Consider the following 13,688-nt stretch of genomic DNA (forward strand, 5'->3'; position numbering starts at 1 on the left):
TCGATAGGAGTTACAAGGGCTCTAACATTATCCGGGAGCAGGATTATAGTGAAATTTGCACACGGTAAGGCGAGATTCTCTAATAATGCGGCCCCGTGTGTGCCTTGACCATGCAGTGTAGATCCGCACTGCAGCTTTTACACTAGCAGGTATAGGAAGAAATTGTAGCCCTGGTTGGGGCAAGGCGCGAGCCGCACGACAGAAGCCCAATCCCCACCAACCAAGGGCTACAATTATTGCAGCTAGTACCACACTGTCCACAGGACACCACGTGGTAGAGGCCGTGTGCACAACCTGTACGCAGAGCTTCGAATACACTACACAGAGTTCGTGTTTCCGTAAATTAGGCATTGAACTTGACAATATAGGCAATAACAGAATCATCGACCATCGCCTGACAAGTGCACCATAGTCAGCTGTACATGAGTTGCGTGGCGTGGTTAGTCTGGTTCCCTGACCCATTTCCCCGGTAGAGGGCGTGGGGAAATATAGGGTCAGGTACCGGGTAGCCATCTTGAACAGAATTTTGTTCAAGATGGCGGAGGTTAGTCACCTGACAGAACATGCTACAACAAATATGGCTGCTACCATGAAAACGCCAGTCAAAATTCGACTGGATCAGAATTATGTTCGAACGCTGGTATCCGAACCAAAAACATTGGCACACGAGACGGGAAACATAAACTGAAAGGATTAATCCAGAAGTACGGGGAAATAGAGGTGATTGAAGGCTGGCTGTAATATCGCAGCAGTACTTGTTGCGTGTATCGAACGCGCTAGGGTCATTGAGGTCATCGCCGACTGTGGCGTGACGCCAATGACCCGAGCACGTTCGATACACGCCACAAGTACAGCTGCGATATCACAGCTAATTGAAAGCAAACTTTGTTGGAACTGTGAACGATGATTGATTTCGATGGATAGAATGGTGTCTGAATTTCGTGAAAAATGCCAGGCATCATGTCGACGTTCTAAAAGTATTAAGAGGTGTGCTAAATCACAGTGGCTAAATCACTAAATCATGGAGTTAGAAAGTCTTTATTTCTACCTCCGCGGCTTTGTGGTACAAACAAGAAGTTGGTGTCAAGTGAGCCTGAAAGTGCGAAACCCAAGAAAGATGAGAAAAAGTTACAAGTGTTACTTTCATCCAATCACAGCTTGTTTTATTTAACCCAATAGGGTCCATGTTTACATTAGCCGTTACCTGACCCTATATTTCCCTACGCCCTCTACCGGGGAAATGGGTCAGGGAGGAACCAGACTATGGCGTGGTGAGCAGGTTCCCATGGGTATTTATTTTTGAAAGGCGTACTTCAAAGGTCACGAACTCATTTTGCTGCTACACGGCGCGGCACAGATGATTGTATCGTTTTTGGGCGCATTGAGATACTGTGAAGTAGGTCAACTCGTTCTACATGGCAATTTTATGTTAAATATGCAGAATTTATACGCAAACGCGACCTCTGCAGTCAAGAGCCTGCTCAGCCATTTGCACTTGCATCGACAGATATTGTTGGATCATAATTTTTCAAATGGTTTCTTTTCTTTTTTTTCATTGCGTAATATATACATGTAGACTGTAAGGTACAGTCGTGTGAGGGCGCTCTGTTTTTTAAGCCGGGCATATGGAGCGCCCTCACACGGCTGTACTTTACATTCTATATTCATATTATAACTTTGAAACATTTTATCGTCCAACTATTCTAATTTTGAGAAATTCGGGAACAAATTTTGTCATCTATTGACACATTTTCCTTCTTCATAAAAGCCAATACCCCAAGAAGTACTTTACAAAATGTGCACGCGAGGCCATTCAGTTCATATCTGGTTTCTGTTTGTGGCCGCGGCCGTGGCTGACACCAAACCAAAATGGCTGAAGAGAAAGAGAAATTCTTTGGGGGACATGATCAGTGACTGCATGAACAGTATATATGACTATATTGATAAACTATAAAACTGACCCTCCTCCCTCCCTTGAGGGAAAAAAAAAATAAATAAAATGCGCGTCGCCGCACCATTTTTGAAAGAAGACCTGACCAGAAACATTTCTTTTTTTTTTTTTTTTTTTTTTGGCCTTACCGTGAATTTCGCCGTACGTACATACTTCGTTGAACAGCCCCTAACTGCCAACGCTACGATCAGCTGTTTTCAAACCTTGGTAGTTTTACGAACATTAAACTGTGTTCAAATTTCATCTGTTGATGTTACACAAAATTTACAAAATGATATTTGAAAACAGAAATGAATACTCTTTCAATGATGTATGGGAATAAAGTCAGCATGCCATAGTAATAAATGTATGTATAACCTTTATTTTTAAACAGCACTGATTAACGTAAACTGTACTGGGGAAAATGACAGACAGGGGTAGTGCAGGAATCGGGAATTGAAAAACAAGAAAGACGGACAAATGAAGAGAGAATGAAAAATCTAAGGAAAGAACCAAGAGCAAAGGAAAAAGTTAAACCCTGACTCTAGATTTTCATGCCAAAGGAAAATTGAGTACAACAAAGATGACAGCTTTTTAGGGGGGTGTAATATTCTTGTGTAAAAAAGGACAGCTCCAGGAGGATTATTTGTGAGTTGATCAGCTGAACAATGACTTATTTTATTCATATTTCTATGATTTTTGGTTTTTTGAATATCAGAATTCTCAAATGTAACATTTAAGAAATTTTACAGATCTAAAATATATTTATTCTTTTCTGTTATTACTGTTATTACATAACGTGTACTCAATTTCGTTTCGCAAATGCGATCATGGCGAAGAAAGGTCGACTTTGCCTTCCGTTAAACAGAACTGAACATTCGAAGAAATTTTGGAGGAACACCATCCAGGATTTTCTGAATGTAAAATGTACTCTATTCGAGTTGAATGTGCCAGTGATGCTGCTGGGCCGTGGTTGGAAGTACAGCAGACAAATATACAGGTTGGCGAGGCTACAAACAACTTCAACGTGAAGTACGTTCGTTTTTCTTGCGAGCGACTGCAAAACGCTGTGGATTTACCTATGGATCAACTGTTCACTTTCCTGTCAAAGAATTGTAATTCAGCCATGTCAATTTCCGTGGCAGTCTAATAAACAATACACTTCAATTCTATTGATTAATATTTTATTATAATATATTGGTATTCAATTTGAGTTCGTTTCATGAGGAAATTGTTCACTGGTAGCTTGTTTGAACGCATACAAAATGCAAATTGAGAAATATAAAAAAAATGAAAAAAAAATTTCCCTACCTACCTACCCTATTTTTGAAAACCATGTAATCGGAACAGCACATATTTTTTTTTGGCCTTATAAACTTTCAAAAGTGTACAGGTGATATACCTGGGCTCAAATCCAGGGTATGGCTTTCCATTTTAAAGTTAGCTTCTCTTCTATTCGGAATTTAACAGTTGTATCCTGTAATATGCTTTGAAAGACAAATAAATCATTGCATAAAGATATTAAGACATTAAAGGTAAATGTTTGGGTATTGTCTTCTTGCATCGCAAGAGTTGTTTGAAATTGGAAAAGGGAGTTCAGGAAACATTCTATACTTTAGTGGCGTGCTGGAACCCCTTCATGTTACAACAGCAACTTTTTATGACAGGTCATGATAATCCCGGCACACACATGAAAAGAACAATAATGGGCGTCAGGTATCTGATGCAGGCTATGTGGACATCGCCTCCGAGACCCATAGTTCGTGATCTTGCTAAGTGTTTCGGTCAATATTTTGTGAAGAAGATCACCGATATCTGCAGAAACCTGGACTCTGATAATGTATCTGATTATCCAGTATTGTGGCCAAGATGTTTTCTACATGTACAAATTCCATGGCATTAATATATCTGTAAAACAAAAATTAATATACCCCTCCGACCCATAATGAACTCTTGCAAACTTTGTACTCCGTCAATGATTCAGCGTAGACTTGGTTCAAGTCGGTGAAGTTAAAAAAAATGAAGCGTTTTGTAGCATTTCTCTTATGTCTCTTCTATTTCATACAATCCTATTTGAAATTTGGCAGCCCAGGTCAGGTTTTCCTGACGATTGAACGCGTTATCCTAGGGTCTGCACAGTATTGAGTTAGTTTCTGCCTGATTTCGGGTGAACCACCCATGTATCGTACACCCCACTCAAATATTCAAAATCACAGACTTAAACCAAGTCTAGATTCAACGTTCTTAAACCTAGATATCATCAGTACATCCTCTTTCTCGTCCTTCAAGCTGATCAGTGCTGAAGAAGGGTGTTGAACGCATATTTGTTAATCACTTTATAATAAAACAGTTCTTCCGTCCGTCTATGGTTATACTTTGGTAAAGGAATAAATTGCAATGTGACAACCGGGAAACAGAGTAGAATATCTATCTTCTGGAAAAGCCTCCAAGAAATTAAATCATGCCATCCACGAGATATTATCCTACGATGACAAAATAGATCACTGCACATAGAAAATAGACTAATCCATAAAAAGACAATGAAACTGACACTATGAGGTGAGAATTTATTAACCAACAGTGATATGAAATGTGATAAATTCTAGTACATGTACTTAAAACACCGAAAATGCTACATCTTTTAATGTAATCTGAGTACTATTCATATATTTACAGAGAAAATACTCGTATCAATAACGTGTTTGAACATCTAATTACAAAAGTAAAATCTAGGCATCGTAAGATGGGATCATTCAAGTTTCAGTCACTTTGTCTCTAGCTCTAGCGACTCTTAGTCATCCAAGCTACAATTCAATGGCACTCACACAAGACGACTGGAGTAAATGTCGATAAACTTAGACAGTTCTGCTGGCGTTCGTAACTCGTCCCTATGAGGATGACCTTTCCAAGATTGAATCGTATTACGTCGTTTATGCAATTTCTATTCTAAATCCTTCATCTAAATCTATTTCTATTCTAAATCCATTTTCGTATGTGAATCTTGATAGTTTTCAGTCAGAAACAAATTCAGCGTGGTCATACTTACACGCTGGTTTGGGAGGCAGTTTCCTCTCCTCTTCACGTTGTTTTAATTGCTCTTCTTTTGTCTGTAGTTAGAAAGAGAAAAAACATAATTATTTTGATGAGCTTATTTCAGTGGAATTACAGTCACTGAGGAAAAATGAGAGTGAAACTTCAAGGCATGTATATTTCTTTTTTGGATTCAGCTACTGTGCGAAATAGATTAGAGGATTTTTAAACTCGTACGGGCGTTGAAAGACCCTATGCCCCGATGCCTCGAGGATATGAGGTTTGTTCAAGCAGTTGCTTCCATCATGCAAGTGACAAAACATACTTGCTACACAGTAAAAAAGTTTACCCCTGTAACAAGTCCTGTACAGACCCTGACACAACCCTGTGGTACAGGTCTGTAGCAAAGACGTCCCATTGCTGTGACAAGGGCTGATGTGCATGTCTGTATCCAGGGCTGTGGGGACAGGACTGTGTCCAGTGTTGTCAACACGGACTGTGACAGGGGCTGAAATTTCTCCCTGTCTCAGCACTGTATTTACAGGAATGTACACAGCAATGTAAATACTGACCCGTAAAAGAGTTAATATTATTTTCAATGTGCACACAATTATGCCTGTATTCATTTCTGTCACCAAAATTGGCCCATTTTTCTGCAAATATACACCCCTGAAATCTGACAAAGTTTCAGACCCTGTAACAGGCCCGGTAATTTTAACACTGACACACCATTGTTTGTACACCAGTATCTTAGTCATGTGGTATCAGCACTGAATACACTAAGGAATTACATTTACTTTTATACATTCCTGTAATACAAGGCCTGATACAGACCTATTCATACACCCCCTGATATCTGACCAATTTTACAGGTCCTGTAACAGAGGTTATTTCTCGGGGACTGTTACAGGTACTGATCAGACCCTGTTACAGGCATGTACTGAAATCTGTCTCTAGTTTTCTCGCTGTGTAAATGGTGAATCTAAATTGCTAGCGATGATTAGTCTACGTCTTTCCATAATTGCGAGTTTTCAGCTGTTAAAGTTCAATGAATATGGAAAAGAGAAGCGCAGAACACAAATAAGCTGTAACATTCCTCAAATCAAAGGTGTTTGATGATGGAACAGATACATTATCGCAATCGTCTCGCATGATCATAATCTATATATACACAAACATGTAATGAAATTGATTGTCTATAAGACTCGGTCGGATCAAAACATCAATAGTTACTTTTAATACTCCTTTATAGCGACTTTTGCATGCCATCAGCTTCACCAAAAGTCAGTCTTAATATGATTCTTTTTAGTAGGCTTGTTAAACTTTATACTCTGGTCGGAGGTTAGTTTCCTAGAATAGAGTTGTATTTCTGTTGGCGACACAGCAGTAACAACCCTTGTATGGTTCCTTACACTCAAGCCGGAATATCCAATATTAATTATTGCATATGATCTTTGTGTGCGTGACTTACCATCGACGGCTTTTTCAGTTTCGTCTTAATTTTTTCGACGTCCTTTCCTGTAATAATTGCCTTCCTAACTAGTTTTACCTGAAAACGACAAGGTCATTATTGAAAATTATACTGAGCAAGTCACGAGTTCATACGTACGAGTCACATCATAATAGCACACAGATGACGTCATGGAGTGATATTTCTCTTTGTGAAAAAATGAAATAAAATGAAAAGTCAGGTAATAGCTATTCCCGCATAGACAATTTTGTCCGAAGCACACTAGCGGAAGTGGTTTTAAACAGACATTAGCTGTCACATGCTTTCACTTTATGTTCAAGGAAACATAATTTTTTTCGTCTTCTGTCTAAGGTGACAGCTCAGGTACATTTGCTAAAGGCAAGTCGAAATTCAAAATGTGAGACTTTTGAACACAACGCATTGTGCACATTGTCCAGTGTTATGTTCGACAAATGAATTCTAGTCCGGACTAAAGTTCTGTTGTCAACTATGACCTTCTACCTACATTGACGAATTGAACACGTTTTTGTCAGAAGTATAAGAAACTGTATTTTATGAACAGAACACAAAAACACCTCTGGAAATGCATCAAAAGGTTACAGCTAATGAAGGTTTAAACTCAATATTTATGAGTTTGAAAGAATGTACTGGAAAAGTTAGAATATTCATACCTCAGTGCTACCTAGACCGTGGAGCAAGAATATAAATAAACCCTGAAAGTCAAAGTGAACGATAAAGATATAAATAAATAAACATGTAAGAAAGCAATTTATAATATTATATCGAGAAATATATATAAAGCTTATTCAAAGCACAGCAACAACGAACATGAATGTCCGATGCGATACGTTAGCTAGCTTTAAGACAATACGGTGCTATTGATATTGAGATTCATGTTAATCAACGTTCAACGTCATTGATCTCAACATTTCAATATCACCTGACAAACATCATCACGATGCAGTACATCATTTCACCCTCTTTACAATATCATCACGTCAAAATAGATAGCTATCCCATAGAAACAATCCTCAACATGTATAGAATCACAAATTCGTAAGACACAAAAACCAAAACATTTACTTGCCGACTGAATCTTTCTCTGTGCTAAATATACCAACCTGACAACATGAGTTCAATATCACGAAAAAGTTACGGAGGACAAGGTGGACTTCACCGACGTAGACGGCGCTGAATACCCATGTTATGCCAAGTAATGGCAGGAGAACGGCATTTGCAGAAGAAACGAATTTGCACGTAAACTTGACCTGTGTTGTAAAGTGTAGACATTATTTTAACATTTTCAGTCGTCATGGAGTCAGTCGATAGTCCCTTGTTTTGATGTATTCATATAAGCTATCATGGGTGTTTATTACTTGTAAGTGTTGTTAGTTGTATAGTACCAAGAGTTGATTTGTCCTACTCTGTCCGAATGTTATATCACCAGCAAATTAAAACGAAATCAATGTTGTCAAGATGGCGCAAGCGGCTGTCATATCCACTTTATGTGAAGTCAAAATAGCATAAACAAAAGACCATTTGATGCCTTAAGCGCACATAGAGGGCGCTGTGATCAAATGGGACACATGTAAGAAGAACCTGTAGGTGTGAAGGAGATAGCGCAGGGACACCTTTTGAATTGGGACACCCAAATCTGTTAATACGTTTTGAATAATAAGCTCACTTACTTTCTAGACTCTAACTTGTCAATCGTTTGTGTGGAATCATCCTCGTTTGTACGGTGACAAGAATCCAACGATTAGCCTGTGATATTGAAACAGTAACAATATGTAAACTTATGTAATGTATTCAACTGGTTAGGAGATTATAAGCGCTAGTCAAACGACAATGGTTTATGAAAATGAAAAACAAAACAAAACAAAACAAAAAAACAAACAAAAATTGCGATCAACAGAAACAATCAACAGAAGCTCAGCTAACACAAACCAGGTGTTCAAAGAAAATTCTTAGATTTAAACCAGTGTTGTCTCGATTTTACCAATCAAGCGTATATTTAAAACTATCATATCAAGAGTACCATCCACCAACATCCACGAAAACGAAGCAGTGTTGAAGAAGTGTAGAATCACCGCCATCGTTTTACACGCATTCTGAAACGAAGCAGTTTTGACAAATCATAACAACACATGAGAACGTTCACAAACTTTGCACAGTGATAGGTATGTAAACATTCCACATTTGTGTCACTCACAAGATTAGGTTTTATGTGGCCGACACGATGGTATAAAAGGCGGCATGTCGGTAGTACACACATGCACTTCAAACCCTATGGTGAGAGTGTTTGGTAAACTAGTGCAATGTCTCCTGTACAAATGAAAAATAAATATGAAGGCTTATATGATTTACTATCAGTGTCCATGGCATGATGCCATATTTGTTAACCTACTTGAACAGGCCCATCATCCATTTTATCAGAATTCTTTGAAAGCATACTTTGACTGACATCTGTGACTTTCGTGTAAAAACGAACTTTAGTATAAATATGTTACTTTCAGTGAATACTTGATTTAGTCTGAGGTTGGTCCTCACCTTGATGTACAACGATGACACACAACTTGGCCAGCAGCATGGCCACCATCAAGTTGATGTGTACCACGTGATGCACTCGTCTCAACAGTCTGATGAAATAAAACAGGCAAATAAATTTTCACAAATCGGAGCAGAAACTCCATCGTCGAAAATCTCACGATCCTCAATGACAGTTTCTATCCTGGTCCTAATGTGTTTCATAAAGCAGTTCTGCTTCATGGTGACAATGAAACGTTTTACGTGCGAAATCAAATTCATTCCCTAATGATGTATAAGAAATCACAGGAACTATAAAAACATGTTAACAGTCGGAAATTCTCACAAATATTCTTTACATTTGCACGTTTCGGCCACTCCAGTCCCATGAGTCATCTAGCACCACGTTCTCCTTCCAATCAATTTCAATAAATCGACTCTCAATAGTTTAATAATTGTGCTACACTCACCTAAAACACGACGATACATGGCGCTCTTATATAGAACTCTCTCTCTCTCTCTCTCTCTCTCTCTCTCTAACATTTTTACAGCTATAGCCCATGACATAAATAGCCAGCAGGAGTATTAAGGTCAACAGAGAAAGAACGATACCGACCCATGTTATGATTTGTAGTATCCTGTCGTGGTGACTTTCAATCTTGAACAGTGTGCAGAAGTAGGTATAGAGTCATTTGACATAATTTATTAGAAATACGGAGAAACCTTGGACAAATTGTGTCATGAATATATGGCTTATGTGTTGAATAGATGATCACCGAGATTTGGGTGTGCTGTTGTGAACAATTACTCACCATACATTTTTGCAATGCTTACTGTAACCAAACTATGCGTTCCTTGATTACCTTTGAACGCCGATCGCATCAAATTACATGTGTAAAAATTCGTATCCGTATTTTCGTACAGTTGGGTTCGTGGCGAAATCTTCATTGAAAGTACAAATGACCTTTTGTCTCTAACAACATCTCCTGTGAAACTAATACCTCATGACTAAGCGAAGAAGTCAGCGATCAAAACCGATCGGTACCCCCCTAAAGAGCGTTCTAGTAACACTTCTTACCACTAAAGCTTTAGGTTGTTTGACGGTCGTGAAGTGGGTCAGACATGGTAGTAGTGACATATAGTCTGCGTTTTGTAACTTCTATGAACATCACATGCACTTGTGTTCCAAACGCCACTGATGGTGTCTCTACCAGGGAAAACAGACGAACAGTCATTTTGACATTGGCCTATAAAAACGTCGTGGAATATATGTCGTTAGAGTTCCAAATATTACTCGCTGCTGTGAAAGATGGATAAGGACAATTTTTTCAAAAGTTATACAGGACTCTGGTCCAAAATCGCGCGCCCTCACTGATCATTTTGGGCAGCCTCAAACGTACATTTGTTCTGGTCTCGGACACAATGTCCAGTGTGAACCTTTAGTCATTACTCATAGAACATGGTTGTTAGATTTTTCAGTTTCTTGACTTACCTCACTATAAACCTCAGCGCCATTGATACTGACAGTCAAACCATAGGACGAGGACTAAACAATGGCAAAATATTCTCAATACTTGAAGTAGAACAGTTCTTGTCTGATTTCGACACTTCGTCGCCTGGAACCGTCTCCAACATTCACTTCGATCAGCGACGGTTTCTGAGTTACGACGAAGCCCTTCTCATCTTTATTTCCTAAAGGAAGAGGAAGAGAATCAATACAGTTTATATTAGTCAACTTCTTTCAAATTTGTGTGTTGAACAGAATGAACGTTAGTTTACAGTATACAATTACCGATATTTGCATTTTTTCTTATGTGATCAATTTTGACTCAAACAAGTGATTCGTAATTTGAATCATGAATGCTACAGAAGCACGATGCTATATCTTGATTAATTTGCACGCTATAATACCAAATGACTGTCGACTGTCTCTTGTGCTTTATTGTTAGTTCAGTACTGCTCCAACTAGCCTGCACCGTGCAACTAAAAGATATTTCAACTGTATGTCAGCTGGGCGAGTGCTGTACGTACTACCTAGTACACTCTAAAGTCATGTGTTCAGTTATTGAACACATATTAGAACGCTTAACTGTAACACTTTTTGAACGCAGTTTAAGTGTTCAGTAAGAAAACTAGAATGCATGTGTTCAGGTTTAGAACATATAGTGTCTTTATTTTTGAACGCATTTCATATGTTCAAAATTACATGAAATAGAACACTGTTTACGCATCAGAACACTGTAACACTTTTTGAACACAATGTAAGTGTGCAGAGTAAGTAAATAGAATACATGTGTTCTGGAAAGCACTGAGACCACCATGTGTTCACCTAATAATGTACACATAGAAATGTTGTGACTGACAAATATTGTAATGTGGCAAAATGGCATGTTAACTGGCCTGAAATGCATTTGAAATGTAACAACAGACTATAACGTTTGGGTTACAGTTATATTAGAAAAATGTTGCATGGTCAATGCTGAGCATTAAGCTTACCGAACACTAGCATTCTATTTGTGATTTACAAAATTTGTGTTTGGACTAACGAATATGGCCCGAAAATTTGCAACTGTCTAGTAGTATAAACACAAAACGAGATAATTATTAAAATTAGACCGTAAGTGACTCACAATATTGCGAGAGAGGGTACTCTACGGCAAAAATACACTTCTGAGGTGTGCCATGTGCTTATCGCCGGGCCACAGTTCACACTTGGTGCCTATTCAGTGCCATTTTGCCACGATATACAATACTTACCGTAGCAGTCAAACTCTCTGTGTAAACAGCTATCACACCGTCACAAAATACTGGCAGAACTCAATCGCTAAAATCATAGAATATGAAAATACCGCCGGCAACAAAATGTGTCGTCTGCAGCAGCGGCGCGGCTTGCATCTAATGTGCGCATGTTCAGAGGGGCCCTCGTGTGACCCGAGGAAGCCCGATTATCCGTGACGTCATACTCGGGACACCCAGGAACACAAGTGTTCATTTAGTTGGTAACACTAGTGTTCTCTGTTTGGCGTTCTGTTAGAATACGAATATTCACAAATTGAACACCAGTGTTCCGGAAGATTTTTGTCTTCACGATTTTATCGAAATAAAGAGTTTAAAGACATTTACCTCCTTTTATTATAAGCAATTAATAAACTTGAAAACATTTTCGGAACTACCAACATGTGCCTTTGATTTCAAAAAGTGTTCACTGACTCGAATTCACATATATACGAGTCAAACAAAATATTTTGTTCGTTTTTTGTTTCAGAGGAGTTTACTGGAGCAGAAAACAAATTAAAGATATCGTGATGTGTGTCTCTCACTAAAAATAATATTGTCTGGATAAAAACACACGACAAACACTGTTGTCAGTTGGTGTTAGAATGGCAGCGGTCTATGGCTGACCACATCCATTCTATTTCTGAACACAAATGTTCAATACTTGAACACACATAACACTTAACTGAACGCATCCGACGCGTCATAAGCGTCCAAACGTTTAGAGTGTAGTACACATGTGGAGGATTTTCCAATGACCGATTGTCATCGGCACTCACTTCGAATTTTCTTCACTATGATAGCGAAATAGCTTTCAATTGTCTGTCTAGATCGAGTTTCCAGCTGTGAACTATTAACTATTAACAAAATCCAGCAAGATTTCTTTTAATTTACCTTCCTGTGCACCGACCCTGATCAGATACGGTACCCCTGGCTACTGGGGATGTCCCTCAGATTTATCCACATGACGACAGCGAACCCGTTGTTGCACGTTGACCGGTTTGAAAGGCACGTAATGTTGTCAAAATGCACGTAACCCATTGACCCGTCGGTGCATATCGCCTTCCCTACGCTGTGCTTGTCGGCTATGTATGGAATGCCGCTGGAACTGTAGGTCCCCGAGTAGTTGAGGCTTGTCGGAGTTTCAAAGGTCTATAGGTAGCCCGCCTTGTCGTAGTGATATTTCTCGATTTCTTGACAAAACAAATATAGAAATTAATTAGTTCATCAGAATTCCTGGGCTTCATAGAGTGTAATGCATATTTCTGACTGATAGATTTATTGGTCGGTCGATTGATTGAAAGCAGTGACATTGTAACGTCGTATACGTATACATACGTGAAACGGACTGATACAGCTTGTGCAACTTCATCCAATTCCAATGACGGTTTCTTCCTTTTCCTGCCTGCCTGTCTGTCTGTCTGCTGTATTTCTTTCTATTCCATTCTTACCTAGGGCTGCAATAAATATCCAATCACAACGAGTATTTCCCTTACATTCCTGCACGACACCGATTAGTGTCTACCCCACCATGATTTGCAAATCACGAAACTTCACCGATACATCATCATACAGTCTTACCCGAAATTCCAACTGTCCTGTGTATCTGTCTACTGTACGTGTACTCATGCCAGATCACCAGACTGTGGATCTTGAAGTCGGTGTATTGATTATTGGGAGCGTTCAGTTTTTACGGCCTGGGGGGGGGGGGCGGCAAAATCTTGTCGCCGGTGTTCAAAAAAATATAGACCCCCCTGCATTTTTTGTGAAAAAAAGATGACCCCCCCTTTGTCAGACGAAAAAAAATGATGACCCCCCCCTGAAAAATAACCAAAACCCATATGTCAAATTACCCGCATGGTTTGGATTTGAACTCCGGTGCGCGGCGCACTTTATTCGATGCCAGTGCACAAACTTCTCAGCCACATCCGATGAAACGTCTGTTAATTAGGACGA

At 39.1% G+C, this 13,688-nt stretch overlaps 2 long non-coding RNA genes across 4 annotated transcripts; both read right to left on the reverse strand.

Moving 5' to 3' along the window:
• Nucleotides 1-4,976: 4,976 nt before the first annotated feature.
• LOC139147523 (uncharacterized) lies at nucleotides 4,977-8,637 on the reverse strand. 2 transcript variants are annotated; one of them, XR_011555745.1, is made up of 4 exons: nucleotides 8,120-8,637; nucleotides 7,103-7,144; nucleotides 6,432-6,509; nucleotides 4,977-5,037 (listed from the first exon to the last, which is right to left on the reverse strand). It is a non-coding gene; the product is annotated as an uncharacterized lncRNA (long non-coding RNA). The 2 variants fall into 2 exon arrangements; XR_011555744.1 differs by lacking the exon at nucleotides 7,103-7,144.
• Nucleotides 8,638-8,663: 26 nt separating this feature from the next.
• LOC139147522 (uncharacterized) lies at nucleotides 8,664-13,401 on the reverse strand. 2 transcript variants are annotated; one of them, XR_011555743.1, is made up of 4 exons: nucleotides 13,314-13,401; nucleotides 12,661-12,925; nucleotides 8,982-10,649; nucleotides 8,669-8,756 (listed from the first exon to the last, which is right to left on the reverse strand). It is a non-coding gene; the product is annotated as an uncharacterized lncRNA (long non-coding RNA). The 2 variants fall into 2 exon arrangements; XR_011555742.1 differs by having other exon boundaries at nucleotides 8,664-10,649.
• Between the last annotated feature and the right edge of the window lie 287 nt (nucleotides 13,402-13,688).

The sequence above is a fragment of the Ptychodera flava genome, chromosome 13 (assembly GCF_041260155.1).
Source record: "Ptychodera flava strain L36383 chromosome 13, AS_Pfla_20210202, whole genome shotgun sequence".
NCBI classification, from domain to species: domain Eukaryota; kingdom Metazoa; phylum Hemichordata; class Enteropneusta; family Ptychoderidae; genus Ptychodera; species Ptychodera flava.